This window comes from Alosa pseudoharengus, unplaced genomic scaffold (genome assembly GCF_046254945.1).
Source record: "Alosa pseudoharengus isolate Yale_2024_CS ecotype anadromous, Long Island Sound unplaced genomic scaffold, YU_APseudo_1.1 YU_APseudo_1.1_scf_18, whole genome shotgun sequence".
In the NCBI taxonomy this organism is placed as follows: domain Eukaryota; kingdom Metazoa; phylum Chordata; class Actinopteri; order Clupeiformes; family Clupeidae; genus Alosa; species Alosa pseudoharengus.
The window spans coordinates 35,782,198-35,803,832 of NW_027468650.1; the positions used below are offsets into that span (position 1 = coordinate 35,782,198).

Consider the following 21,635-nt stretch of genomic DNA (forward strand, 5'->3'; position numbering starts at 1 on the left):
AACTTGCCAGAATATTAAGATAATACCATTGATTGTTTTCAAAATACGTTTTGCTCAAAATTGTCAAAACTGGAGGATGGGCAGAACACCATATCTGCCCGGCTGAAAAAAACAGCTTACCAGCTTAACACTTTGAATGCCGCGCTGTTTTCGGAAGCTTTGGCCCAGAGTGTACACCTTTATGCAGATGATACAATCCTTTATGCTAATTGCTCCCTCAATACAAGAGCCAATGGATACCCCCCACCTCAAGCTGGTGTGTGGTGAGCGTTCTGGCGCATAATGGCTGCCGTGCATCACCCAGGTGGGTGCTACACATTGGTGGTGGTTACTAGTGAGGTCCCACCATCCATGTGTTGTAAAGCGACCTTGGGTACCATGAAAGGTGCTATATAAGTCGAAGGTATTATTATTATTATTATTATTACACACTGCATTTAATTCACTACAAATGTCTTTAGTCAACTTAAAACTGGTACTAAATGGTACTACTATGGTGACTTAATATATATGCGTGACCAGCTAAGAATTACCAAAGCACACAGGAAACGAGTTGAGACTGATACAAAAATATATTTATTTTCCAAATTGTCAAGTTTGTCACATTACAAAAACATTCAAAATGTACTAGTTCAATATCCGAAAAAGTTCTGTATACATAGTCTTTAAAAAGCAATGATGACAGTTTGGTAGGGCACTCAACATAGGCTTCAAGTTTACAAAGAGCATCCACAAAGATCAACCAGGACGGGGTCTCCTCACAATAAATAGTGGCACACAGGACACAAAAGAAAAAAAAAAGAAAGGGAAATGTATGATTTACAGCACAGCAAAAAATGGCCTGAGCCAAGGTACAGTAAGGTGCACTACAAGCTGAGCAAACAAAGGTGACCACAGCAAACACTGAGGAGTGAGGAGCCCTTTTTAAGATTATTACCTTCTGGGAATTAATGTAGTACTTAAAGCTTAGGTCTGAGGGTATCACAGATACTTTAAGAGTCTGCTAAAAGCCCACAGTGTAAGTGTACTAAGTACAGAGTTATAGCAAATCTAATTCAACCTATACAACCCGAGTCATAGACCCCTAAGGCTCAGGAGTAGGCTACCAGTTTCCAGTATGGATGCGCTAAATCAATGGTTAAACCCGATAGTAAATCTATGAACTAATACCGCCGGGAGCATAGACCCTATGCCCCCGGAGTAACAGTCTCCCGTATGGAAATACCGTGTGAATGTACTCTTTTACTGTCTATGGTGTGGATGCAGCTCGCACTGTAACAGTTGTTAAAAAGTAGCAGTTGTTACGACTGAACTGATGTTAGTTAGTGCACTTAGAACAAAACGGGAGGAACTGGTTGCAGTTCCTGTTCTGGTTCCAGATGAGGGCGCTCACGAATAAGTGCAAAATGAATGGAGGTCTATAGAGCTGTACCCCTCAAATCCACTTTTCTCGGGATATAATTTTTTGCCCAGAAATTTGAATGTTGCATGCAAAAGAAGGGGCAGAGAAAGTACACACCGCTGAGTATTATATTTTTTGAGTCACTTATTTGTTCTAAAAAGACGTCATTCATTAGCAGAAAGCTAGTGTGTTGTGGGCAACAACGACCCAACCTGTAAGAAATCGAAAGGACGTAAGTACTCGTTCATTCAACTTTTGACCTATAATCCATATTGATCTTGCAGAAACCACAATCCAATCTTCGATTTTTCAACGACAACCAGGTGAAAGAGACACCGTCTTGCTCCATAGACCCCCATTGTTTTTGTACTTATTCGTGATCGCCCCTAGCGGAACTGCAGTAGATTGCAGGTACAATGGAGTTAATAGGGAGTGATCCGGCTCTCCGTGAACGGGCTCTGGTCATACCTAATAATGGACACAGCAAGGGTACGGAACCTCCAGTGTTCGTTTGGCATATCCCTTGTCCATCAAAGTTACTATGCGCCCAGTCTAAAAGCATTCGTTAGGTTAAAGACACTTGACTACCACAGCTACAATACATTTCTATGTCTGCTCAAACATAAATAGCATATCTGTGTGAAAGCTCTAAACCACCACAGTAGTCGTCCTAAACGAGATGCTTTGCTTCGTTGCTGAACTGAGGACAAGTAGCCTATTCTTAGTGTTGTGTCCAATGAAGCGAGGCTTCGGAGCTTGTGTTGAGCAGAAAGGGGCGTGCCAGATGAAGCCCCGGTTCGAGGCTTGTGTCGTTTCCATAAAAATCACGTGACAAACGAGGCCTCGGTTTGTGAGTGTGACGTCTGAAGCTTCGTTTGGGACACCCACGTGACTGCTTCGGAATCTGATTCAAAGGCTTTGAATTGTGCAAACCAGGGCACCCGCTCTAGTGTCGGAATGAGTTGTGTGAAATTTGTGTTTCTATAGGGTAGCCCTGTTTTATATAGGATGCTTTCTCTGTTTGGGAATTTACATTCTTTTCTTTCCGGAAAATGTCCATAATCCAAAATATCATGCACATAGAAATAAAGAAGAAATAGCCTAGGCTTAGCCTAAAGTTTGCCATTTAGAACAATGACATTAAAACATGTCTGTGTTGCAATCTTGTCTCAACTTAAAAGCAATACAGGCTAATAATTTCTATGTAGGCCTAACAATAATGGCTGACATAATATTTTCCTTTTATTGAAAGTTTGATTCATGAAACGTAACATGTCGGGCCATTTAGGGTTTGGTTTAATTAGGCGCCTGGTCGTTTCCTTTTCACTCTCGTCCATAGCGTGTTGAGGTTGATAATACTTCGTCCTGGTTCAGAAGCTAAGTAGTGTCTACTGCGGTCATTAAGTGGATGGGAGACCGATTGGATCATTGACTAGGATAACACATGATTTCACGCCCCCAACGAAACACCAATCTTCACGTGATAACGAGTGACGGGATTAAGTTGCCTAATCGTATTTTATTGTATTGAATTGAGACAGACAGAAATCCAAATTGCTAACACTTTTATTGTAATGAATGAGAATATTTTGAAGCTTTGGCATTGTGTTGAACGTTGTAGCCATTCTTTTCACTAGTCTGTGGCTGCGATAATTTATGCAAACCACCAGATGTCGCTGTGTTTTCCTTGTCTTCCATGTTTCGAAGCTTCGGCACATTACTCGGCACATTAGGGAAATGTGCCGAGTAGTGCTCGAGGCTTCATTTACCCATCACTAAGTATTCTACCAGTGACAACTCGGCAAAAGCACAGGTGTTGCCTTTTGTTAGTGAATGACAAACAAGATCAAACGATACTTTGCCACGGACACGAGACTTTATAGAGTGTCCCAGTGACTTCCGTTTTACTTCCGCTACAAGGGACCTATCTTTCAAAAAAATATGAACGGGAGTTAATGGAGAGATAACAATTATTTTTTGGTCCAGTTTGAATTGTGCCATGAATTTCACATATGATGTGTGTGAATTTAAAAGATAATTTTTCACGTCAAGAAAGTACTGTTGTTCGATAGATTTCAAAAGTTATGTTGGTTTTGTGCAAATTCGCTCAGTGGACTGCATCTCTCGTCTCGAACGATGTACGTCACCAACGTAATTAACGATAAGATTAGCTGTTATGCTAGTTAACGGTTGCATCTTGCTGCCTGCTATGTCACTTAACAGTATCTAATGTACAGTCTATGGACGAATACAACTTACCTGATGTGTTTAATCCTCTGACTCATGGTATTTTCATCGGCAAGGAAAGACAAATTAAGACCTGTTGCTTAGCCTAGAAATCTAGACGCACCCTAGCGGCGGCAAATTAATTTGCTCAGCCTGTACGTCTAGTATCAAACCATAGGAATTTCTATTGGCTGACGCCGTGGACTTCATCCAATCACAGCGCTCTATTTTGTTAGAGAGTCTTAAGGCGGGCTTAACAGGATAACGACAGTCCTGCGACGGTGAACAACAAGGAAGGTGGCTATGGCGAACGAAGAGCGGTAGTTTGAATCGGCGTTGGCGTCAACTTTGGAGGAGTTGGACTTGTGCTTGTGTAGAGCAACACAATGCACTTAAGTCATTCCTTTCGAAGAAGGATGTATTTGCCGTTTTGCCGACCGGATACGGATATGGTCGTAGCGCTGGCCTATTGCATGCCTAGGCAGTTTGAAAGACAATTATCTGCCCGCCCCTTGGATTAAGCAGGTGAATGATTAGATTCCAGACTATACATTTCAATGATATAGGATGGCTCCCAGGCTACCTGTTGCTGGTATGCTTGTACAATCTAGTGTGGCTGTGAATGAGCTAACGTCACTAGCGCAACTGATGGGTTTGTAGTCGTTGGAATTACGATCTTTCACAATGTTGTAATTCAATAGTTACGAAACAAACTGCAAATGTCTTTACATGAAAAATTGTCTTTAAAATTGACAAACATCATATGGGTAATTCAAGTAATTCAAAATTTTTTGAAAGATAGGTCCCATGGAGGCAAATGGAAGTGACGTCACTGTGACACTCTATTCGTCCCATCAATCACCTGTCAAAGTAAAAGCCCCCCTCCCCAAATCAACAAACAGCTCCTGCTGCAGGCTACATATGCATGCCTCTCTAGGCCTCCTAAAGAAACTGGATGTTGTGTATCACTCTGCCTTGCGGTTTGTAATAGGAGCACCTTGTAGAACACATCACTGCATGTTATATGAAAAGGTTCAATGGACATAATTGCATTTAAGAAGAAAGATACATATTTTAATCTTTATAGTAAAGGCCTTGCCCTTCTACATACAACACCCGTTCCTCAAACAAGCTCATCCTACAGTCTCCAACTCCAAATCTGCCTTTTCATCCTTTTGCACCACATGCTTGGAATGAACTACAACATACACTCAGACTACGTTTACACGAAGCAGGGTATTTTCCTAAACGAATATCTGGCCATCTACGTTTGCAAATAAAACTGCATGTACACGAGACCGTTTTTTTTTTTAAATGTGTTTACACGAACCCGTGTACATACATGCTGTCATGAGCACTAGGGCTGGGATAAACGATTATTTTTTAAACGATTAATCTAGCGATTATTTTTTCGATGCATAAAAGTGATTAGGGGAGAGGCGAGAGACACGTATGGAGCACAGCTGAAGACACACTGTCACGAGATATAAGCAACTCCTCTGCAGGATAATGTTGTTTTATTCAGTCATTTGAGCAACATTAGGGTAAGTGTTGCTTTTTCCAGCCTATGTTTTCGATGGTAACCCATTGTCAGTCAATAGTGAAAGTAACTGCATATAACTGTCTTGTCGTTGACTGACTCCTTGGTGAAGTTAGTTTCACTTTGCCAATGAGTTCAAATAATAGACTAGTGCAAATGCGTGAAGGCTATGCTAGGTTTTAGTAAAGCATGGTTTAAGAATCACTATTCCATACGGTCTCGCAAGCAGCCTCCTTCAAATGTGCTGTTGAATGCCAAAATACCGATGCATTTATTTGACATATCGCGCGTTGCGCCGTTTAAGGGAATGACAGATGTCATTCTCATTGGATTAAAATGATGTTACGCCCCAAACACACCTATATGACTGATTAAAAGACCTAGGAACACCTTGTTACGCCATGCACTTTTGAGAACAAAATCCCTCCCAATGTGAACTGGACATCCTACTAAATTTGAATAGACTTTTGACGAGTGACGATGCACTTTAGAATGTCATGATAGGGCCCTTGGTGTACTTCTGTCGCATACTGTGACGTTGGCTGCCCAAGACTCCGTTTACCACAGTTTAGAACCAAACGCATAAACGTAGTTTTCAAAAAAAAAACACTTTGGCCGGAGTTTTTTTGGATAACCGTTTTACGGGGCGAATTCTCCGTTTGCATCTAAATGAAAGGCTCAAACGTAGGAAAATGTCTTTGTTTATAAAAATACACATGCTCGTGTAAACGGGGTCTCAACTTGGACTCCTTACCCTCCTTAAATGTTTTTTAAAGTATTTTAAAGCTGGCTTACACTGAACAGTGTCACTGCTTCTAGTGTTCTATTTTATTATGACCACCGTGCAGCGATACATGAGTACAGCGTCTCGTCACCAGTGATATGCTAATGAGTCCCAGAACGTCCACGCCCTTTTTAGTTGAAGGAAGTAGGCACTTTGCTACTACTGTTGACAGAACAGTAGGCTACTTCAATGAGCAGGCACCATGCCTAAAAGCTGCTGTGTTGTATTTTGCAACAACAACAACAAAAAATAAGGATTTGCAGTTTAGTATGTTGCCACAAAAAGAAAGGGAAGGGAAAAGAAGGGGTTTGTGGCTCCAGGCAATCAGAAGAGAGAATCCCGATGGGAGGCGGTGGGACCCGGCGTCTAAATTTGTTTACATCTGCGGCAAACACTTCGTTAGCTAAAGTCAGTCAGTCATGCTAGCTAAAGTCAGTTGATGTCCTATGTTAAATATGTCTAATCTAATAATGAAGGAATTAATGAAACTTTGCAAACTACTAGGAGCTGTGATTACATGTCATAGTTCAGCTCTGAGTTAGCACTAGTGCTAGGTGTTGCAGGCTATCATGGTTGCACTCTGCATGTTAAATGCGCTATAAAATAGCCGGTCAGGACTTGGAAGAGAATTTGTATAACTCGTCTGCTGGCTGGCCATAGCATTAGATCGGTATAAATAGCTACATATAACACTTTGGTAAAGTTCAAAAATGTAATGCACTGAAATTCTCATAGACCCCCATTCAAATATTTCCAGGTAGTTTCACCTAAAAATGCCCGGATGTGTCAAAAAAACGGAAAGTACCCGGATTGTTGGAGCCATGTATAGCGCCACCTAGTAAAAAATTAAAAAGCAAACAATTAGGTGTAGTAATTGTAACCCAATGAATTTCCACTTTCCATTATGATGCGCAATAATTCCCTGGTAGCCCCTAGATGCGTGCACGAGACAAATGTTAAAAAACAACAACACGAGACAAATGTTAAAAAACAACAACAGAAAACCGTCAATTTGTAAATGAAGTAGAAGTAGCATTACGTCTGATGAGAGACGGAGAGAAAGATTGAGAAGATTTAAAATACGGACGACTTTGAAATCATAATAGATACTTGGAACTACGGACACTTGGACACTTGGATACTTAAAGGAACCATATCTAAGAAATGTATTTCAAAATGCCACTAGACATTAAGAAATCATGTTCATTTCAAATACTTATATCACTGACAACTGTAGTCCGGCCAGTATATTGTCATTTAAAAAGTGAAGTTGCAGCCCTCAACTGATGTTTATGTTGTGTTTTGTCATGTCATGTTGTGTTTTGGCCTGATGCGCCACCCTCCACCTATCTACTAATCACAAAGTCAGTAGTGTTTCGGCATCTGGGTTGGCAACCTCGAGTCAGGGTGTGGGGAAGGGGATACACCGCTCTACAGTAATTTGAAAGTGATTGCAGTACCAGTTTTGGCCACAATCTTACATATGGTTCCTTTAAAAACGAACATTGGAAAACAATATAAAGATCCTCTTTCCCCCGCACAAAGCTTTGGTGAGTCGCAAGTCACAGCTGAACGCAAACAGATTTGCATGTTTTATGTAATCAGAGCCAATTATTTAGTACATCTTAATTTTACCCGAAAACCGATGATCACCCTTTGAAAAGAAAAGAAGAAAGAAGACTTTTCCCTTGTATTTTGTATGGTACTGGAATCCTGGTGAGCAAGCCTTGAACACTTGAAACCTAAGCTAGCCCAAGTCAAGTCAAGTCAAGTCAAGTCAAGTTTATTTATATAGCGCATTTCATACACAGAGGTCATTCAATGTGCTTTACATAAACAAAACCAAACAATAATAACAAATAAAAAGCATAGAAAGGCAATATAGTCAAAGAATAGTTAAAAGGTAAAGATCATAATAAAAAGAAAACATAAAACACAAGGTAAAATAAAGGATAATTAGTAAGCAAAAAACAAAGGCAAAAGTAGTAAAAAAAATTAATAATAAAAGATAAAGTAGAATAATTATCAAGGCAGATTCAGAATTTGTAACTCGGCACAGTTAGCAGAAAGCATCTGAGAACAGTTTGGTCTTAAGTCTAGATTTAAAACTGGCTACAGTTGGGGCCTTTTTGATGTCATCCGAAAGTTGATTCCACAGCTGAGCCGCATAGCAGCTAAAAGCTGCTTCACCATGTTTAGTTCTAACAGTAGGTTTTACTAGCAGGTTTTTCACCTGGGACCTGAGAGGACGCGAAGGTGTGTACTGCTGAAGCATGTCTGACAGGTATTTAGGTCCTGCTCCATTTACTGATTTATAAACAAGCAATAGAGCTTTAAAGTAAATTCTGTGACGGTAATTCCGATTTGATTGCTAGACATTTAAAACCAGTCAAGACACCCAATCTATAAATCAACCATAGAGTTTATTTAATGTATGAAATTTGGACAATTTAATATAATAATGTGCTTGTTAAAAGAACTGTAAGCTCCGGTTGCCGTTAGCCGCCGACTCAGGCTACATGGCGTCCACGGAAGCCATAGCAACCAAGCTAGACGTGGACAGATTTAATAACGCTGTCTGGCTGTTATGCAGCCTGGCTGCAATGACATTTATTAGACTGCTCCTACAGCAATATGCTGCTGTTGTTAATCAAACTCAGAAATTAGTTATATTTAGTATTTTGTGTTATTGTTATGATAGAGATTGAAATTAATAAGAAATCTGTAATCCAAATGTTGGATTCACGATCGTTTTGCGTTGTGTTTTAGTTCTGATGTCTGTATTGAAGATGGTCAATAAAGCTTGACGGCTGGATCAGGATCGGTGATCAAAAGAATTTATTGTAGATGGTACAACACTCACTAACCGAGCACAGGCTAAGTCTCAAACAGTAAAACTGCACAGAGTCTAACAGGTGTGGTAGTTAGTAGAAGCGGGCTGCTGTTGAGCGTCTTGGCATAAGATGCTCCCTGAGTCGCTTCCTCGATCCGTCTCCGAGTCAAAACCTAAGACAAAGCCTGTTATACTAAAACATACAAACGTCAATCATACCAACGTGGCAGGTGCCAACCAGTGTACAAAACCCGGCCCTGGCCAGATGGAGATACTAGCCCGAATAGGCAGACATGCAGTCTCCCTCGGCCCATGTTATCACTGATGTTCCTAAACATCGGCCTGTATGACCTTCCTGCTGGTACACAGGCCTAAGGCACAGTTATGTACACTAATATGAACCTCTCCCTGTTGTATACTACACACAGAAGTAACATATGAACACATCAGAATACAGTAAGAATACCCCAGAATTCTACAGTCCCCCCTCTTGATCAATCAAAAAACACAGATTTTTTTATAGATCAAACAATCGTAAACAGTCTGATGTGTCCTAACAAAAAATAGAAAAACAATAAAACAAGCATTACTTCTCAGGCACTTTAAGGAAAAGAAAAGAAGTGCAGGCACCTTGAAAGAAAACTTAAAAACTGATTATGTTGCTGATGATTATCTCACATTCTAAGGGTCAAAAGAAAAGGAAAGCAAAGTCTTTTGGAAGTTCAGGAAACCAGCAGGCAACAGTTCAGTTCAAAGGCAAAGTCTCTGTCCCAGATGTTGTCTGTAGCTCCCGGCAACCTCATAGGCACATGTGGAGTGAAAAGAAAGAGCAGTATCAGTTGAAGGATAGTCATGAAAACAACAGTGTATATATATACATATATATATATATATATAATCATCTATTATAGGATATTATAGGTGTAGTATCCTCCCAACCCTGGTCCCCCAATGAGTCCCCGGTTAACCCGTTGCTGCGTGTTCAGCTCCCTTACGGGTGTCCCCAGAAACCAACCTCTAGAACCAGGACTACAGGATTACTCCCCCCTCTCGATCTAGCTTAATTGGGGCGGTGGTAGTGTAGTGGTTAAGGAGCTGGGCTAGCGTGCAGTAGCCTGAAAGTTGTCGGTTCAATTCCCGGCTTCCACCAATGTGCCCTTGAGCAAGGCACTTAACCCCAAGTTGCTCCGGGGACAATGTGATCCCTTGTAATATAGCTGACATATGTAAGTCACTTTGGTCAAGAAGTGTCTGCTAAATGTAATGTAATGTAATGTAATGTAATTGTAATCATTCTCAAAAATCGGCAATTGTAATTGTATCCTCAGTTTAAACATTTCATATATCAGTAATCACACATATTTAATCATCAAAATCAATTATAAGACTTATCTAAGTCTATCATTTTCCATAACATGAGTTTGTGTCAAGAAGAGTCCACTACCACAACACTCTGAGCATGTTCGGATTCTCAAAGGAAAGATTCTACCCTCGGATCCCTAACCTTTCATTTCTCCTGACGTCATAAATTCCCTGTCAAAATGAAAGTCTCCCGTGAATCTTCCCCCCCTCTAGTTCACACCTCACCCCTAAAAGAAGATCGGCGGAAACTCAGATAGAATTCGTACCCTACCCAAGCGCGTCATGTTTCAGGCGGTTCTATTAGTTTGCAATGGCTTGCATGTATCCACTTTTCTCTCACCCTGGACCTTCACTGCCAACTATGTTATCAACAAAATCTGATATGGCCCATCATACTTTGCCCCTAGCACTAACCTTTGGGGATTGTGAATCATCACCCATTGTCCTGGCACTAGAGAGTGGCCTCCTTCCTGAGGGTCTCCCCAGGCCTCTTCCTGGTTAGCCGCTGTTTGGACTGCCTTCGTCAATTGCACACAGTAAGTCAGCATCGCATCCGATGTCAGGTGGATGTCGGCTTTCCTCAAAGCAATCGTTCCTGGTGCCGAGAAAGGCTCAAATGGGCTGAGTCCTGTGTCTCTGTTGCTTGTAGCACGCATGCTACACAGGACTGTTGGTAAGGCGTCAACCCAAGGAATGCCTTCTTGATGTTTCTTGGCCAGTCGTTCCTTCAACGTCCGGTTGGCTCTCTCCACCTGCCCAGAGGATTCTGGGTGGTAAGGGCAGTTCAGGGACCATTGCACATTCAGCATGCGGGCCACCTCGGCGCAGACTGCTCCAGTGAAGTGTGTTCCGTTGTCTGAGCAGATCTGTTCCGGCAATCCGTATCGGGGAATGATGTCTTTCACAAGGACTTTGGCAGTGTGTAGTGCAGTTCCAGATTGTGCAGGGAATGCCTCAATCGACCTGGAGAACTTGCACAGGACAACCAGAACATCTCGGTAGCCTTTGCACTTGGGAAGAGTGATGTAATCTATCTGGAGAACTCTGAATGGTCCTGGTGGAGCTGGTGTCTTCAGCATTGGCAACTTAACCTTCTTGTCGTGATTGTTTTGCCGACAGGTGACACACCGCTTGACGATGTCTTTGGCCGTTGTTGTGAACTTCGGTGACCACCAGACCTGTATGAATCTGTTCCTTATCTTCTCCACTAGGGATGTCCCGATCCAGCTTTTTGCACTTCCGATCCGATACCGATATTGTAGCTTTTAGCATCGGCCGATACCGATACCGGACGATCCAAGCATGTATTAAAGATTAAAGATATTTACTTATTTTGTTGTTATACTCATGTTGAAAAGGGTTTTACTCTTAAGAACAACTAGCCAACTTAATTAGGTTAGTTTGAATAATCCACAGTGGTTGGTAATGAGAAGTTGACCTGTTTATTCTTAACAGGGTTATTTAAACACAAAATAATAAATAGTCAATTAACCACACAAACTGAATTGGCATCAGTGCTCTGCTCTTGAACAACAAGAGTGTAAACCAAGGCTTAAAAAGCCATCAGTGCAAACAATATTGTAAACTGTATAAAAAAAGCAAAACACACAGAAAAGCTGAGTAGAAAATAAATAGTCAATTAACCACACAAACTGAATTGGCATCAGTGCTCTGCTCAAGAGTGTAAACCAAGGCTTAAAAAAGCCATCAGTGTAAACAATATTGTAAACAATATAAAATGATATATAAAAGCAACACACACAAAACCTGAGTAGAAAATAGTCAAATTACCACACACACACACTGAATTGGCTATAACAACCCAAATAACTGTCATGCCTTCTACAGTATTGCTATCTCCTCCACACTTTACTGCTCCATCTCCATACTCCCTTTAGTTTCTACTGTTTGCCCTGGCTGCAGTCTGAGCATGATGGGGAGATTCTTCTTCTATTCACAAAGGTGATCATTTCAACATGCTCAGGTGTCAGCCTGCCCCTGTGCTCATCAATGATAAGTGAGACTGCGCTAAAAAGCCTCTCACTGTTGCGTTTTAAAAGCGAAACTGATGCCACAACTGGTCTGGGTTTGCTGAAGTAACCTAGGCTACAGGCTGCATTTATTACAGAAAATCAAGCAACATAGCACGTAGGCCTATCTACACTATTTAGACACAGGAGCTTAAGTTTACCGCGACAACAGCTGTCACTAATTCACATCGTCGTAGGCTGCGCCGATGCACAGCCTAAACGGTAAAAAATGTTATGATAGCCTACTGGAGGCCTAGGTGCACTTAGTTGTTAGCGACTGACCAGGTTGCTTTTTGAAATGAAATGCGTTTGTTAGGCTAGCCGATTGTAAAAATAGGGAAATTAAAGTGCGTGCTGTGCCTATACATTACACAAACAATCTTAAATCGCGGAGATAACATTCGTTAGACAGGCAAAGCTGTCAGCAGCAACATGCATAAGAGCCTTAATAGTAAGAGGGTCTCGCGGACACTCGCGGTCGCGGTAAACATTAGGCTATATTAATTCAACTGTGACATGAAATGTTTGCTCGATAACTTTAAATTCTTAGTGGGACATGCACAGACAAGTGGGATGCTGGACAGGTCGCTAGGTGTGCTGAAAAATGCGGACCGGATTTGGGGGGAAAAGCTGAAAAAAACTGGTATGGATTACCTACATCGGTGCGCTGGAAAACACGAACCGGAGTTTTGAAAACAAACTGGATCGGGAGTCCGGATCGGGATTTTCCCGTGCAGGCCGATCCCACATTTTTTGCTAATATCGGCGGCCGATCCGATCCAAATATCGGATCGGGACATCCCTATTCTCCACTCCCACGTGTCCAAGCGAATGAATTTGCGCCGTCAGATATGGTAGAAGACTTTCTGGAGCCACTGTTCGTGTTCCAAACCTCCACAAGTTGTCATCATGGAGCTTCGCCACATTTTCAATCCAAATCCACTTTTCTTCTCGGCTTGAGCTGTTCTGCATATCTATGATGTTGGCCAAACTTTCCCGTTTTCCCTCTTCAGATGTTTCCTTGACAAATGTTTCCTTGACCTTCTTTGTCACTCTCATCATGCATTTCTCGTCGTCATTTTCCAAAATGTTCCTGTTACCGTTAGATCCGTCCGTGTTTCCATTTCCGTGTCCATTCTCGTTAGTCGTTTCGTTATCTCCTCCCTCTCTTTTTCTTGCAGCTGTTCTTGACGCCGCATCCGCCAATGCATTGCTCGCTGGTTGGTAAAGCACAGAAACGCCGTCGGCGGTGGCTACTGTGCGCACAGGGATATGAGTGCCTCGTCAGCTGACTCATCCCAGGCATCCCAGTCCTCCATCGCTGGCCTGGTTTTCATTGTCTTAGGCCTTGTTACCGGAGCAGTCGCTCCCTGGGCAGCATTGGATGTAGATGCCCCATCATTCACTGGTGCAGGTGGGGGTGGGTGAGGTAAAGAGTTGACAGGTGGGGTGGTGGAGGTTGTGGGGTAGGGAAAGAGTTGACAGGTGGGTGAGGTGGGTAAGGGCTTGTAGCCAGTGGCATTGGTAACAACAATGGAGGAGGAGGAGGTACTGAAGCTATGGCTAGTGGCTGTGGATAGCCATACTGGAGTGGTGCAGTTTGATGATGGTTGGTTGCAGACGTTCTTCCTTGTCTTTGTGGATTGTAGAAAGCAGTGGCTGTTGATGGGGCCAGAATGATTTGTTTTGTGTCACCTGCTGGCTGTTGGTCAGGTGGGGTGCTGTTTCTTGGCCCATGTGGGGTCCCCATAACAGCAGCATTCTGTCCAATGAAGCTGTCTTTATCAATGTCCACTGCACTTCTAGATGGCTCCACCATGGCATATGGTGCTGTTGAGTCCAAGTCAGGCAGAGTCGGATTGAGGCTTGGTTGCCTGTTGCGACCCCCGCCCCCACTAGGTGCCGGTGTGTATGGGAGGAGTTGGCTCCTCCCCGTTGAGTGGGCCTCTGAGACTACTCCTCTTCGCCTCATTCCACTCTGTTCTGGCAACACATCCGCTTCCATGAGTTGTTCCTCCAAATCACGTCTGTCCATCTCTGTTCTCCAAATCCTGCCTCTGATTTCTAATTCCAACTTCTCTATTTTTCTTTGTAATTTTTTTCTCAAATTTGCCCAATTGTAATTTCACTGCCATCCAATCTGACACATAGTCTTGTATCTCAGCTAAGGCCTGCAACTTAGTTTTCCTACCAAGAACCATATCTGGATTGTGCTAATATCAAATCATTAAATATTAAATTGTACTATGTGTTTCGTGCAGTGACGTGATCCTTTTAAATATATTTCTTTATATTTTTCTGTGATGTGGTAGTGATATAGTGACAACTTTGCACTTTGAAAATTTGGTTAGTAATTTTTTCGCCTCTCAATTGTTCACAAGTTGTCTCTCTTTTATTTTTATTTTTTCCACACTCACACACACACACGCTCGCTGCTCCCCCCAGGGAAAAGGAAACACACTCTCTCTATCTCTCTCGCTCCATAACCTGACACTTGGTAAGTTATTTTACTCACAGCATGAAGCCACAACAATAAATTTCACCAGTGTCAGTTCCACTTAACTCAGACTGTTTCTTTTCTCCCAAAACGGCTGGACAACGATAAAAATTAATGTCTCACTCACACCTTTAACGATCTTTCGTTAAATTCACAGTTGACCAAGTCAACAAAAAAACATAGGTGGAAACCCTATCCCACTTTTCAAATACTGCACAACCAAAACACCCCACTCTGGTGATTTCGTCTCCTTTCCGTATCACTGTAGCACTAAGTTTAGTCCTAGGCCATTAAACTAAACAAAGACCGTTGAGAAACAACCACACAGTTCACTCAGCAAAATAATGACCGTAGCAACTCCTCCTTTTTTCTCATTGGCACACGCACAGCATTTTTCTCATAAAACTCACACAGCTTAACATGTAATGGCAGTACAGAAAAAGAAAAGATTTAATCCCCCAAGCTTGTCCGTAGTTAATCGATTACGTCTTTTAATTCGTTCACGAATCTATCTAATTACCCAAAATATGTGTACACTTTGACCTTTTACTTTTTTCCAGAAAACTTCTTATATCAAATGACATCTAGAGCTCATCAATCATTCATATAGGTATGTTACTTGTCAAAACACTTAATGACACAAACTTCAATACTCTCATTAATGTGCAGCTTTTAATTTCTGATTTATCTAATAAATTAGCTTTACTTTTGTTCTTTTCCCGCATAAGGGAGTAAAGACTTTTTGGCTTCACCTGGTCAGAATGTCTTCACTGCATGCAGGGTGCGCAGTGCAGCAGTGTTTCCCCTCTTGGCAGGCTTCCAGCTGGGATTCAGTCACGTCAATCAGGGTGCCAAGATGGACTCTTCTTACAGATGTTCAAAATCCAAAATCTGCCCCCGAAGTCTCTTTGAACCCGTTGGATGTTCTCGTCTTTCCTCTCCTCTTGCAGTCGGGTCACGATAACCAAATGTTGTCGTCTTTCTTCTCCTTTTGCGAGAAGGGTCACGGCACCAAATGTAATCGTGACCCGACTGCAAGAGGAGAGGAAAGACGAGAACATCCAACTGGTTCAAAGAGACTTTATCCACGAGTGCGTGTGTTGTCTTTGGGGTGAGTACTAGAATCTGGTCTAGTAAAAACCTACACCAATCTCCACTGAACCTAGATATTAGACTATAGACTGTCCCTGCACAAGTATAGGCCATTACCCTGTCGTGCAGGTTACATAATCACAATATCTCTGACTGACATGGTCAAAACTGCACGAAATTGAAAGTGTAGGATCATTATGACACCCTCTGAATGCATGCCAATTTTCGTGGACTTTCGTTCATGGGGGGCCATACAATAAATTAATTTATGTGTACATTTAGTGACCGTACACCAACAGAGTTTTCTGTGAATATCTTGAGAACTGTAGGGCCTAGGATGACCTATTTTTTGCGTATGTTTGCCTCCAGAGGTCATGTTAACCCATTCCATATGCACACATGTGCATCAACAGATATTCACACACACACATACATTTACAGTAATCATACTTATGACACATACGCACACAGTAGACATATGTACGCATGTGTCAGGATCTGGACTGGACTGATTATTTTGTGCCACCCTGGTGGCCATTTTGTGTATTGTCCTGTGTTTGTTTTTGCCTGTTCCCCATGTGCTTTGTGTTTACCTGCCTATCACCTGTCTTTGTCTCCGCCCCATCTCCTTATTTTGTCTGTGCTTCCTGTCTTGTTAGTTTTCCCTCCTTTCTCCTTCCACACCTGTTCCCCATTATTGTCTCGTTGGTTTCGTCCAGTCCTCTGTCTTTCTGTTAATTGGTATGTGTATTTCTACCCTCCTGTTTCTCTGTTCCTTGTCGGATTGTCTCTCTGTTTTGTCGAGTCAAAGTCGTGTGTGTGTGTGTGTGTGTGTGTGTGTGTGCGTGCGTGCGTGCGTGCGTGCGTGCGTGCGTGCGTGCGTGCGTGCGTGCGTGCGTGCGTGTGTGTGTGTTCGTGAAATTTGTAGTTCATTAAAGTGTGTTTTCTGTCAGAAAGAGTCTTGCGCATGGGTCCTATATTTCTAACCCTGACAGCATGCATGCACACACACACACGTACATGCACACAATTCAAGAATTTCTCAGAATTATGAACAGGCAAGATGGGGGTGGGTTTGTATAAAATGTATTTTACATGTGAAATCTATGAACTAATCATGTTTTGGTACTTGTTGTCTAGCAGATACCAGTGAGAATTGAGTGTGCATGATGCAATTCAGTGAGACAGTTAGAATCATATATGCCTTTCACCTTTTGTTTTTAGCCAGCAGCCAGACCAGCAGATACCCTGACTGCTGAATTATTGAAGCTAAGCAGGCTTTGTTAGTACTTGGATAAGAAACCTCCTTGGAAGAGTAGGTTCCTGCTGGAAGTGGTGTTGGTGGCTGGTCAGTAGGTGGCACTCTTCCCTGTGGCCAAAAGCCACCAAACAAATATCAATCCCAATGTCCTATTGCAGTGACAGGGACACTGTACTGCAGGAGATGTTTTCCTTTGCATGAATGTTAAATTGACGTCCTGACTCACCATGGTTGTTAAAGATCCCATGGCACTTATCGCAAAGAGTAGGTGGTTCCCTGATTTGCTTTATTTATGTACACATACATAAAGACAAACACACACACACACTACACATGCACACACACATACATGCACACACACACGACACGCACAAACACACACACATACACACACACACCCTCACACACATGCACCCACACATACAAACACACCTACATACACAAACACACACAAAACACATATACACAAAAACAACCAGACACTCTGCACACACTCAATTACAAACACAAAAAAGGAACAAAGTAGGAAATTAGCACAATTTGACAAGCGTGACTTATTTTTGTGGAAAAAATGTGCTGGACTGGGCGGCGGTCATATTTTGTACCGCTCTGCGGTACATCTAGTTCTAATGCATTTTAGCTCTCCCTAGTCTTTGTTGTCTCTGACTCTGTGTCCTCTGTGTTAGTGTGCTATTGATGTCTTTCATCTGTACCCATGTCCCATGTTGTATTTTCGTTTTCTTTGTCTGTGTCTCAATGGGACCTTCCTGGTAAAATAAAGGTTTAAATAAAAAAAATAAAAAAATACGTTCTCCAAGACATCTTCAGACCCTTACACGTCTGTTACAGGGTGAACCTGCTCTCATTTGTGAAAAGCACAGGGCGTCAGTGGCGAACCTGCCAATTTTGTATTCTATGGAAAATGCCAATTGAGCTGCACGGAGCTCGGCAGTGAGCATAGATAGATAGATAGATACTTTATTGATCCCCAGGGGAGATTCAAGGTCCCTCCAGAGGCCATCGGGCCCTCAGGCCACCTTCATGAAGTCTGTTTCTGACAGTGTGGTCAGAGACATTCACACCAGCGGCCTGGTGGAGGTCATTTTGTATGGTTCTGGTAGGGCTCTTACTATATGTTGTTGCACAAAGGAGCAGATACTGGTCCTGCAGCTGGGTTAAGGACCCTCTACCATCCTGCCCAGCTCTCCTAGAGCAACTGTCTCCTGGAATCTCCTCCATGCTCTTGAGACTGTGCTGGGAGACAGCACAAACCTTCTGGCAATGGAATGTATTGGTGTGCTATTCTAGAGGAGTTGGACTACCTGTGCAACCTTTGTCCAGGTACTGGCTTATGCTACCAGTAGTGGCACTGACCCCTAGCCAAATGTGAAACTAGTGAAAAATCAGTCAACAGGGATAAAGATGGAAAATGTATAATTTGCCACCAGCTGTAAAACCATTACCGTTTTTACAGACCTATCTCCCTTCTTCCTTTCTTGTCAAAGTCTTTGGAGAAAGTGGTCTTCAAGCAAGTTTGTGATTTACTATATCAGAACAACCTGCTAGACCCTATTGCAGTCTGTTTTCAAGATGTTTCCAGCTAAAACAGCTATTCCCCAACAAATCCACCACAACAAAGCACCCAAGGACTGGGTGCTGAGCGCACTAGCCAGTGTCCTAAAACCCCAGAGTGCTGGTTCACTGACTAGCATGAGTCCTGTGTCAGGAGGGAGCTAAACTCAAAGTATTACGTATTTAAATTAGCTTTATTGTCATTAACAAGACATTAAATCATTGATGCTAGGACTGGTATAACCATTTTATGGGATGCAAAATGTTAAACTATAATAAAACAAAATATATATTTTCACACTATCACTATATGCCTTAAAAGAAACTTTGGCATATGCTAATTGGCCCCATCCACCTCCATTAAATTAAGCTAACAGTGGGATGTGTTGGACTGGGTTATTGCACGTGTAACGGATGCCAGCTAGCTTAGCTGTGCTTGTGGAACGTTGGTAAACCTCACTCCCCGACGCCTCAAGAGTGCTGCTGGCATGCGAGCCAGTAGCCTGGGCTATTGGCTCAATTGTTAGCGCGCTCGCCTCCCGATCCGAGGTGCTGCTGTTTGCGGGTTCGAATCCGGGCGTGTGCAGGGCTGAATCGCGCAGGTTCAACACAACGCAGGTTACACACGCACAGAAAAGAAAAGTGTTTGTACTAATTTATCTAACTCTAGGACAGAAGACAAAATAGCTAATTTCTCAAAAGGCAGCATATGTTTCTTTAAGAGACTTGACATACGCTATCATCCATGGGTTTTAGCCTCCTTGCTAGCATGGCAGCCTCTAGGGGGCAAATTAGACGGATTGAGCCCAGGCAAGGGCAGGGTTTAGTCACACAGTCAAAACTTCACACAACTTCACGCCTAAATGCACCACAGTTTTTGACTCAGTGTCTCAATTTATGGCTACTTTCTTAAAATCCAACATGTCTGCCATTTTAATTATGCATGATTGTCACAGTATGTATTTCATAATGCTGAAAGATGGCTATAGACACGTTATATTATGTGTTAAAAGCGGCATAGCATTATAAATGTAGAAAAAAGGGCATATTTTGGTGGCCTTATTTGAAGTCAAGATAGGGGCCACTAGGGGGCGCTATGTGTTGGGGTCCATTTAAATTTTTGATCACTAGGGGTAGTACTATAACTGTACCAAGTTTCGTGCTTTCTGCAAAAACTGAATGATTCAGGTAAAAATCTGGCCTTAGCCGCTGTACTATAAAGATAATACGCTGTACTATAATATCTAGCACAGCTAGCTATAAGTGAGTCCCACTCGCCCCCCGTCTAAGTTTGTCACCCAACAAACCTTTTTATTAGGGCTGTCAATCGATTAAAAAAAAAATCGAATTAATTACATACTCTGTGATTAATTAATCTAAATTAATTGCATATATATTTTTTGCTGTGAAAGTATTTTAAATATTTAAATTCAAATGAATCATTGAATAATCAGCATTAGTGACATTAAAGTTCAAAAACTCTTTTATTATTATTTTCACTGTTCAAATAATTGCCATAATAATCTATGATATGACCTAATATGCTGAGGAAATAAATTCAAAAGTGCTTCGGGAAGAAGTTTTTTTTTTACATACAAGGCATTTCAGGCCACAGATATAACCTAGGGGACACAATGAAAATAAATTAACACTCCCCTCAATGTCAACACTTATTTCTTTGCATTGATGTGCGACTATAGAGTTGATGAACTCCGGTGATATGCAAATTCCTTGCTGCAGACATTGCAGAGGACTTTATTTTCAACACTTTATTTTTTATGAACACCATCAGGCCGTTTTTAAAAAGTAAATGTTCCAATCAATGATCCAGGCAGCACGTTTTCTTCTCTCTCCTTCATTTTACAGTCTAATTTTTACTGACTAGAACGGCTCGGGGTCAAAGGTCATACGGAATCGATTAATCTGCACTAATTTTTTTAATCAGTTATTTTTTCTTAAATTAATTAATCGAAATTAATCAGTTATTTTGACAGTCCTACTTTTTATACATACGTGTCTCCATGTCATACTGGAGTTGTTCAACGGATTCTAAATTAAATCAGGTCTGTACAGGGGCGCCGGAACGAGTCCCCCCCCCCCCCCCCCCGAAAAAAAAAATCGCGTACACTGTATTTTGTCTTTCTTGCGCAAACAAAATATGTGCGTTCCTAATAGCCTGCGTAATTCTGCTTCATAAAGTTGAGCAAACAAATGCGGTAATTTTACAGATGAATAGAAATAGCCTACTGTCATGCAGTTTATGGGGTAGGCCAAAACTTGGAGTGAATTTACACACAGGAGATTCTTTCTCTCTAGGCTACTCGTAGCTGAGCAGAGTTTGGTGTAACACGTCCACATTGCAGTTCCTACAGTGTGCGAGCAAAGATATTCAGAATTCTGGGAGGGCGACAAGAATATTGGCAAAAAAACAAAACTCATCGGAGTAGGCTATTTGTTACCTTACTACTGAGTGGAAAACAGTGCACAACTAACTAGCTAATGACTGTCAATCACACCACGAATTGATTCCAAAAACAATATCAGGGTGTTACAATTGGGACTGCACTGTTTTCAGTGTGAAGAAGAGCATCTAGTAGACTATTAATGACCGAAGGAACGCAACTCGCAAGCGCACTTCACTCAAAGCAGTTCAATGTTTTGCAAGTTGTGTGCGTGTCACCATTCAACTTTGTGAAGGAGTGTGCGCGAGCTGGGCAGCAACCCTTCCATAAAGCAATTCGAATTGGCACAATTTTTAAAAGCACTAGCTAGTGCCGTGTTCATTAACTTTTGAAGGTAGATTAGCTATAAGAAATGCCTGGTAGGCCTACAGCACAACCTGGTTTGGACTAGATTATGCTTCATAATGTTTCACAACTGTCATTAAGTAAATAAGAAATAAAAGGGGACGATATCTATAATGTCCATAGAAACATTTCAATGCATTAATGCAAAAGTAGCCTAAAGGTGTTAATCCCCATAGAGAGTAAAGAAGTTATGCAATAGATTACATTTTTTTTACAGTAGCGAGTAATG

General features: G+C 41.9%; 1 protein-coding gene across 2 annotated transcripts in view; it reads right to left on the reverse strand.

Moving 5' to 3' along the window:
- ly86 (lymphocyte antigen 86) overlaps nucleotides 1–21,635 on the reverse strand; it is an 80,687-nt gene that overhangs the window by 56,199 nt on the left and 2,853 nt on the right. The gene's annotated exons all lie outside the window — the stretch shown is intronic.